The sequence below is a fragment of the Oncorhynchus kisutch genome, linkage group LG17, assembly GCF_002021735.2.
Source record: "Oncorhynchus kisutch isolate 150728-3 linkage group LG17, Okis_V2, whole genome shotgun sequence".
NCBI classification, from domain to species: Eukaryota; Metazoa; Chordata; class Actinopteri; order Salmoniformes; family Salmonidae; genus Oncorhynchus; species Oncorhynchus kisutch.
The window spans coordinates 86,447,951-86,458,999 of NC_034190.2; positions in this window are offsets into that span (position 1 = coordinate 86,447,951).

The window sequence follows — 11,049 nt, forward strand, 5'->3', positions numbered from 1 at the left end:
CCTGTATATAGCCTCCACATTGACTCTGTACCGTAATACCCTGTATATAGCCTCCACATTGACTCTGTACCGTAATACCCTGTATATAGCCTCCACATTGACTCTGTACCGTAATACCCTGTATATAGCCTCCACATTGACTCTGTACCAGTACCCCCTGTATATAGCCTCCACATCGACTCTGTACCAGTACCCCCTGTATATAGCCTCCACATTGACTCTGTACCGTAATACCCTGTATATAGCCTCCACATTTACTCTGTACCGTAATACCCTGTATATAGCCTCCACATTGACTCTGTACCGTAATACCCTGTATATAGCCTCCACATTGACTCTGTACCGTAATACCCTGTATATAGCCTCCACATTGACTCTGTACCGTAATACCCTGTATATAGCCTCCACATTGACTCTGTACCGTAATACCCTGTATATAGCCTCCACATTGACTCTGTACTGTAATACCATGTATATAGCCTCCACATTGACTCTGTACCGTAATACCCTGTATATAGCCTCCACATTGACTCTGTACCGTAATACCCTGTATATAGTCTCCACATTGACTCTGTACCGGTACCCCCTGTATATAGCCTCCACATTGACTCTGTACCGTAATACCCTGTATATAGCCTCCACATTGACTCTGTACCGTAATACCCTGTATATAGCCTCCACATTGACTCTGTACCGTAATACCCTGTATATAGCCTCCACATTGACTCTGTACCGTAATACCCTGTATATAGCCTCCACATTGACTCTGTACCGTAATACCCTGTATATAGCCTCCACATTGACTCTGTACCGTAATACCATGTATATAGCCTCCACATTGACTCTGTACCGTAATACCCTGTATATAGCCTCCACATTGACTCTGTACCGGTACCCCCTGTATATAGCCTCCACATTGACTCTGTACCGGTACCCCCTGTATATAGCCTCCACATTGACTCTGTACCGTAATACCCTGTATATAGCCTCCACATTGACTCTGTACCGTAATACCCTGTATATAGCCTCCACATTGACTCTGTACCGGTACCCCCTGTATATAGCCTCCACATTGACTCTGTACCGGTACCCCCTGTATATAGCCTCCACATTGACTCTGTACCGTAATACCCTGTATATAGCCTCCACATTGACTCTGTACCGTAATACCCTGTATATAGCCTCCACATTGACTCTGTACCGTAATACCATGTATATAGCCTCCACATTGACTCTGTACCGTAATACCCTGTATATAGCCTCCACATTGACTCTGTACCGTAATACCCTGTATATAGCCTCCACATTGACTCTGTACCGGTACCCCTGTATATAGCCTCCACATTGACTCTGTACCGGTACCCCCTGTATATAGCCTCCACATTGACTCTGTACCGTAATACCATGTATATAGCCTCCACATTGACTCTGTACTGGTACCCCCTGTATATAGCCTCCACATTGACTCTGTACCGTAATACCATGTATATAGCCTCCACATTGACTCTGTACCGTAATACCATGTATATAGCCTCCACATTGACTCTGTACTGGTACCCCCTGTATATAGCCTCCACATTGACTCTGTACCGTAATACCCTGTATATAGCCTCCACATAGACTCTAGACCGTAATACCCTGTATATAGCCTCCACATTGACTCTGTACCGGTACCCCCTGTATATAGCATCCACATTGACTCTGTACCGGTACCCCCTGTATATAGCCTCCACATTGACTCTGTACCGTAATACCCTGTATATAGCCTCCACACTGACTCTGTTCCGGTACCCCCTGTATATAGCCTCCACATTGACTCTGTACCGTAATACCCTGTATATAGCCTCCACATTGACTCTGTACCGTAATACCCTGTATATAGCCTCCACATTGACTCTGTACCGTAATACCCTGTATATAGCCTCCACATTGACTCTGTACCGTAATACCCTGTATATAGCCTCCACATTGACTCTGTACCAGTACCCCCTGTATATAGCCTCCACATCGACTCTGTACCAGTACCCCCTGTATATAGCCTCCACATTGACTCTGTACCGTAATACCCTGTATATAGCCTCCACATTGACTCTGTACCGTAATACCCTGTATATAGCCTCCACATTGACTCTGTACCGTAATACCCTGTATATAGCCTCCACATTGACTCTGTACCAGTACCCCCTGTATATAGCCTCCACATCGACTCTGTACCAGTACCCCCCTGTATATAGCCTCCACATTGACTCTGTACCGTAATACCCTGTATATAGCCTCCACATTGACTCTGTACCGTAATACCCTGTATATAGCCTCCACATTGACTCTGTACCGTAATACCCTGTATATAGCCTCCACATTGACTCTGTACCGTAATACCCTGTATATAGCCTCCACATTGACTCTGTACCGTAATACCCTGTATATAGCCTCCACATTGACTCTGTACCGTAATACCCTGTATATAGCCTCCACATTGACTCTGTACTGTAATACCATGTATATAGCCTCCACATTGACTCTGTACCGTAATACCCTGTATATAGCCTCCACATTGACTCTGTACCGTAATACCCTGTATATAGTCTCCACATTGACTCTGTACCGGTACCCCCTGTATATAGCCTCCACATTGACTCTGTACCGTAATACCCTGTATATAGCCTCCACATTGACTCTGTACCGTAATACCCTGTATATAGCCTCCACATTGACTCTGTACCGTAATACCCTGTATATAGCCTCCACATTGACTCTGTACCGTAATACCCTGTATATAGCCTCCACATTGACTCTGTACCGTAATACCCTGTATATAGCCTCCACATTGACTCTGTACCGTAATACCATGTATATAGCCTCCACATTGACTCTGTACCGTAATACCCTGTATATAGCCTCCACATTGACTCTGTACCGTAATACCCTGTATATAGCCTCCACATTGACTCTGTACCGGTACCCCCTGTATATAGCCTCCACATTGACTCTGTACCGGTACCCCCTGTATATAGCCTCCACATTGACTCTGTACCGTAATACCCTGTATATAGCCTCCACATTGACTCTGTACCGTAATACCCTGTATATAGCCTCCACATTGACTCTGTACCGGTACCCCCTGTATATAGCCTCCACATTGACTCTGTACCGGTACCCCCTGTATATAGCCTCCACATTGACTCTGTACCGTAATACCCTGTATATAGCCTCCACATTGACTCTGTACCGTAATACCCTGTATATAGCCTCCACATTGACTCTGTACCGTAATACCATGTATATAGCCTCCACATTGACTCTGTACCGTAATACCCTGTATATAGCCTCCACATTGACTCTGTACCGTAATACCCTGTATATAGCCTCCACATTGACTCTGTACCGGTACCCCCTGTATATAGCCTCCACATTGACTCTGTACCGGTACCCCCTGTATATAGCCTCCACATTGACTCTGTACCGTAATACCATGTATATAGCCTCCACATTGACTCTGTACTGGTACCCCCTGTATATAGCCTCCACATTGACTCTGTACCGTAATACCATGTATATAGCCTCCACATTGACTCTGTACCGTAATACCATGTATATAGCCTCCACATTGACTCTGTACTGGTACCCCCTGTATATAGCCTCCACGTTGACTCTGTACCGTAATACCCTGTATATAGCCTCCACATTGACTCTGTACCGTAATACCCTGTATATAGCCTCCACATTGACTCTGTACCGGTACCCCCTGTATATAGCCTCCACATCGACTCTGTACCAGTACCCCCTGTATATAGCCTCCACATTGACTCTGTACCGTAATACCCTGTATATAGCCTCCACATTGACTCTGTACCGTAATACCCTGTATATAGCCTCCACATTGACTCTGTACCGTAATACCCTGTATATAGCCTCCACATTGACTCTGTACCGTAATACCCTGTATATAGCCTCCACATTGACTCTGTACCGTAATACCCTGTATATAGCCTCCACATTGACTCTGTACCGTAATACCCTGTATATAGCCTCCACATTGACTCTGTACCGTAATACCATGTATATAGCCTCCACATTGACTCTGTACCGTAATACCCTGTATATAGCCTCCACATTGACTCTGTACCGTAATACCCTGTATATAGCCTCCACATTGACTCTGTACCGTAATACCATGTATATAGCCTCCACATTGACTCTGTACCGTAATACCCTGTATATAGCCTCCACATTGACTCTGTACCGTAATACCCTGTATATAGCCTCCACATTGACTCTGTACCGTAATACCCTGTATATAGCCTCCACATTGACTCTGTACCGTAATACCCTGTATATAGCCTCCACATTGACTCTGTACCGTAATACCCTGTATATAGCCTCCACATTGACTCTGTACCGTAATACCATGTATATAGCCTCCACATTGACTCTGTACCGTAATACCCTGTATATAGCCTCCACATTGACTCTGTACCGTAATACCCTGTATATAGTCTCCACATTGACTCTGTACCGGTACCCCCCTGTATATAGCCTCCACATTGACTCTGTACCGTAATACCCTGTATATAGCCTCCACATTGACTCTGTACCGTAATACCCTGTATATAGCCTCCACATTGACTCTGTACCGTAATACCCTGTATATAGCCTCCACATTGACTCTGTACCGTAATACCCTGTATATAGCCTCCACATTGACTCTGTACCGTAATACCCTGTATATAGCCTCCACATTGACTCTGTACCGTAATACCATGTATATAGCCTCCACATTGACTCTGTACCGTAATACCCTGTATATAGCCTCCACATTGACTCTGTACCGTAATACCCTGTATATAGCCTCCACATTGACTCTGTACCGGTACCCCCTGTATATAGCCTCCACATTGACTCTGTACCGGTACCCCCTGTATATAGCCTCCACATTGACTCTGTACCGTAATACCATGTATATAGCCTCCACATTGACTCTGTACTGGTACCCCCTGTATATAGCCTCCACATTGACTCTGTACCGTAATACCATGTATATAGCCTCCACATTGACTCTGTACCGTAATACCATGTATATAGCCTCCACATTGACTCTGTACTGGTACCCCCCTGTATATAGCCTCCACATTGACTCTGTACCGTAATACCCTGTATATAGCCTCCACATTGACTCTGTACCGTAATACCCTGTATATAGCCTCCACATTGACTCTGTACCGGTACCCCCTGTATATAGCATCCACATTGACTCTGTACCGGTACCCCCTGTATATAGCCTCCACATTGACTCTGTACCGTAATACCCTGTATATAGCCTCCACACTGACTCTGTTCCGGTACCCCCTGTATATAGCCTCCACATTGACTCTGTACCGTAATACCCTGTATATAGCCTCCACATTGACTCTGTACCGTAATACCCTGTATATAGCCTCCACATTGACTCTGTACCGTAATACCCTGTATATAGCCTCCACATTGACTCTGTACCGTAATACCCTGTATATAGCCTCCACATTGACTCTGTACCAGTACCCCCTGTATATAGCCTCCACATCGACTCTGTACCAGTACCCCCTGTATATAGCCTCCACATTGACTCTGTACCGTAATACCCTGTATATAGCCTCCACATTGACTCTGTACCGTAATACCCTGTATATAGCCTCCACATTGACTCTGTACCGTAATACCCTGTATATAGCCTCCACATTGACTCTGTACCGTAATACCCTGTATATAGCCTCCACATTGACTCTGTACCGTAATACCCTGTATATAGCCTCCACATTGACTCTGTACCAGTACCCCCTGTATATAGCCTCCACATCGACTCTGTACCAGTACCCCCTGTATATAGCCTCCACATTGACTCTGTACCGTAATACCCTGTATATAGCCTCCACATTGACTCTGTACCGTAATACCCTGTATATAGCCTCCACATTGACTCTGTACCGTAATACCCTGTATATAGCCTCCACATTGACTCTGTACCGTAATACCCTGTATATAGCCTCCACATTGACTCTGTACCGTAATACCCTGTATATAGCCTCCACATTGACTCTGTACCGTAATACCCTGTATATAGCCTCCACATTGACTCTGTACCGTAATACCATGTATATAGCCTCCACATTGACTCTGTACCGTAATACCCTGTATATAGCCTCCACATTGACTCTGTACCGTAATACCCTGTATATAGCCTCCACATTGACTCTGTACCGTAATACCCTGTATATAGCCTCCACATTGACTCTGTACCGTAATACCCTGTATATAGCCTCCACATTGACTCTGTACCGTAATACCATGTATATAGCCTCCACATTGACTCTGTACCGTAATACCCTGTATATAGCCTCCACATTGACTCTGTACCGTAATACCCTGTATATAGCCTCCACATTGACTCTGTACCGGTACCCCCTGTATATAGCCTCCACATTGACTCTGTACCGGTACCCCCTGTATATAGCCTCCACATTGACTCTGTACCGTAATACCATGTATATAGCCTCCACATTGACTCTGTACTGGTACCCCCCTGTATATAGCCTCCACATTGACTCTGTACCGTAATACCATGTATATAGCCTCCACATTGACTCTGTACCGTAATACCATGTATATAGCCTCCACATTGACTCTGTACTGGTACCCCCTGTATATAGCCTCCACATTGACTCTGTACCGTAATACCCTGTATATAGCCTCCACATTGACTCTGTACCGTAATACCCTGTATATAGCCTCCACATTGACTCTGTACCGTAATACCCTGTATATAGCCTCCACATTGACTCTGTACCGTAACACCCTGTATATAGCCTCCACATTGACTCTGTACCGTAATACCCTGTATATAGCCTCCACATTGACTCTGTACCGTAATACCCTGTATATAGCCTCCACATTGACTCTGTACCGTAATACCATGTATATAGCCTCCACATTGACTCTGTACCGTAATACCCTGTATATAGCCTCCACATTGACTCTGTACCGTAATACCCTGTATATAGCCTCCACATTGACTCTGTACCGTAATACCCTGTATATAGCCTCCACATTGACTCTGTACCGTAATACCCTGTATATAGCCTCCACATTGACTCTGTACCGTAATACCCTGTATATAGCCTCCACATTGACTCTGTACCGTAATACCCTGTATATAGCCTCCACACCCCCCTGTATATATTGTACTTTTTTACTGCTCCTCTTTAATTACTTGTTACTATTATCTCTTATCCTTATTATCGGTTAGGGGCTCGTAAGTAAGCATTTCACTACTACACCTGTTGTATTCAGCATTTCACTTCTACACCTGTTGTATTCAGCATTTCACTTCTACACCTGTTGTATTCAGCATTTCACTTTTACACCTGTTGTATTCAGCATTTCACTTCTACACCTGTTGTATTCAGCATTTCACTGTGAGGTCTACTACACCTGTTGTATTCAGCATTTCACTGTGAGGTCTACTACACCTGTTGTATTCAGCATTTCACTGTGAGGTCTACTACACCTGTTGTATTCAGCATTTCACTGTGAGGTCTACTACACCTGTTGTATTCAGCATTTCACTGTGAGGACTACTACACCTGTTGTATTCAGCATTTCACTGTGAGGTCTACTACACCTGTTGTATTCAGCATTTCACTGTAAGGTCTACTACACCTGTTGTATTCAGCATTTCACTGTAAGGTCTACTACACCTGTTGTATTCAGCATTTCACTGTAAGGTCTACTACACCTGTTGTATTCATCATAGACCAGTCCTAGCCTCCTCTCACTGCTAAGAGACTGTCTACAGTCCTAGTCTCCTCTCACTGCCTAGAGACTGTCTACAGTCCTAGTCTCCTCTGACTGCTGAGAGACTGTCTACAGTCCTAGTCTCCTCTCACTGCTAAGAGACTGTCTACAGTCCTAGTCTCCTCTCACTGCCTAGAGACTGTCTACAGTCCTAGTCTCCTCTCACTGCTGCGAGACTGTCTACAGTCCTAGTCTCCTCTCACTGCTAAGAGACTACAGTCCTAGTCTCCTCTCACTGCTGAGAGACTGTCTACAGTCCTAGTCTCCTCTCACTGCCTAGAGACTGTCTACAGTCCTAGTCTCCTCTCACTGCTAAGAGACTGTCTACAGTCCTAGTCTCCTCTCACTGCTAAGAGACTGTCTACAGTCCTAGTCTCCTCTGACTGCCTAGACTGTCTACAGGCCTAGCCTCTTCTCACTGCTAAGAGACAGTCTACAGTCCTAGTCTCCTCTCACTGCTAAGAGACAGTCTACAGTCCTAGCCTCCTCTCACTGCTGAGAGACTGTCTACAGTCCTAGTCTCCTCTGACTGCCTAGACTGTCTACAGGCCTAGCCTCTTCTCACTGCTAAGAGACAGTCTACAGTCCTAGTCTCCTCTGACTGCTAAGAGACTGTCTACAGTCCTAGCCTCCTCTCACTGTCTCCATCACAGCCTCTCTGTTAAACATAATTGGGCATTTGGTGATGGAATATTATCCCATGTGATTGGATCCGATTGGTATCTGCTTCTATTATGTATCTATATTTTATTTGACCTTTATTTTAACTAGGCAAGTCAGTCAACAACAAATTCTTATTTACAATGACGCCCTACTGGGGAACAGTGGGTTAACTGCCTTGTTCAGGCAGGCTACCTGCTGCCCCTACACTCTAACCACTAGGTTACCTGCCTCCTCTACACTCGAACCACTAGGCTACCTGCCGCCTCTACACTCTAACCACTAGGCTACCTGCTGCCTCCACACTCTAACCACTAGGCTACCTGCCGCCTCTACACTCTAACCACTAGGTTACCTGCCGCCTCTACACTCTAACCACTAGGTTACCTGCCGTCCCTACACTCTAACCACTAGGCTACCTGCCGCCCCTACACTCTAACCACTAGGTTACCTACCGCCCATACACTCTAACCACTAGGCTACCTGCCGCCCCTACACTCTAACCACTAGGTTACCTACCGCCCCTACACTCTAACCACTAGGCTACCTGCCGCCCCTACACTCTAACCACTAGGCTACCTGCCGCCCCTACACTCTAACCACTAGGTTAGATATATATATCCTTCCTGTTTGGCCCTGTCCGGGGGTGTCCTCGGATGGGGCCACAGTGTCTCCTGACCCCTCCTGTCTCAGCCTCCAGTATTTATGCTGCAGTAGTTTATGTGTCGGGGGGCTGGGGTCAGTTTGTTATATCTGGAGTACTTCTCCTGTCCTATTCAGTGTCCTGTGTGAATCTATGTGTGCGTTCTCTAATTCTCTCCTTCTCTCTTTCTTTCTCTCTCTCGGAGGACCTGAGCCCTAGGACCATGCCCCAGGACTACCTGACATGATGACTCCTTGCTGTCCCCAGTCCACCTGGCCATGCTGCTGTTCCAGTTTCAACTGACCTGAGCCCTAGGACCATGCCCCAGGACTACCTGACATGATGACTCCTTGCTGTCCCCAGTCCACCTGGCCATGCTGCTGCTCCAGTTTCAACTTCCACCTGACTGTGCTGCTGCTCCAGTTTCAACTGATCTGCCTTATTATTATTCGACCATGCTGGTCATTTATGAACATTTGAACATCTTGGCCATGTTCTGTTATAATCTCCACCCGGCACAGCCAGAAGAGGACTGGCCACCCCACATAGCCTGGTTCCTCTCTAGGTTTCTTCCTAGGTATTGGCCTTTCTAGGGAGTTTTTCCTAGCCACCGTGCTTCTACACCTGCATTGCTTGCTGTTTGGGGTTTAGGCTGGGTTTCTGTACAGCACTTTGAGATATCAGCTGATGTACGAAGGGCTATATAAATACATTTGATTTGATTTGATTAGGTTACCTACCGCCCCTACACTCTAACCACTAGGTTACCTACCGCCCCTACACTCTAACCACTAGGTTACCTACCGCCTCTACACTCTAACCACTAGGCTACCTGCCTCCCCTACACTCTAACCACTAGGTTACCTACCGCCCCTACACTCTAACCACTAGGCTACCTGCCGCCCCTACAGTCTAACCACTAGGCTACCTGCCGCCTCTACACTCTAACCACTAGGTTACCTACCGCCCCTACACTCTAACCACTAGGTTACCTACCGCCCCTACACTCTAACCACTAGGTTACCTACCGCCCCTACACTCTAACCACTAGGTTACCTGCCGCCCCTACACTCTAACCACTAGGTTACCTACCGCCCCTACACTCTAACCACTAGGTTACCTACCGCCCCTACACTCTAACCACTAGGTTACCTACCGCCCCTACACTCTAACCACTAGGCTACCTGCCTCCTCTACCCTCTAACCACTAGGCTACCTGCCTCCTCTAACCTCTAACCACTAGGTTACCTACCGCCCCTACACTCTAACCACTAGGCTACCTGCCCCCTCTACACTCTAACCACTATGTTACCTGCCACCTCTACACTCTAACCACTAGGCTACCTGCCGCCCCTACACTCTAACCACTAGGCTACCTGCCGCCCCTACACTCTAACCACTAGGCTACCTGCCGCCCCTACACTCTAACCACTAGGCTACCTGCCGCCCCTACACTCTAACCACTAGGCTACCTGCCGCCCAACGCTCTAACCACTAGGCTACCTGCCGTCCCTACACTCTAACCACTAGGCTACCTGCCGCCCAACGCTCTAACCACTAGGCTACCTGCCGCCCCTACACTCTAACCACTAGGCTACCTGCCGCCCCTACACTCTAACCACTAGGCTACCTGCTGTTTTCGCTCTGCATTGTTGTTTTTACCAAGCATGTGATGAATAAAATGAGATTCGATATCATTACACCTACTAGCTGTTCAAATATGTTACACTGTCTCTTTAAGGCAGTCTGAGCGAGGCTAGCAGAAGGCAGGCGGCTCACCAACAGGGAAGTGAAGGAGTCATTTTGCCATCTCATCCTAACTCAGGACAAGCAGAATAATAGGTGTGATGACACAGCATTGTTTACAGCTCAACTCCTCTAGTTCTGGGTAACAGTACTCCTCGAGTTCACACACACAC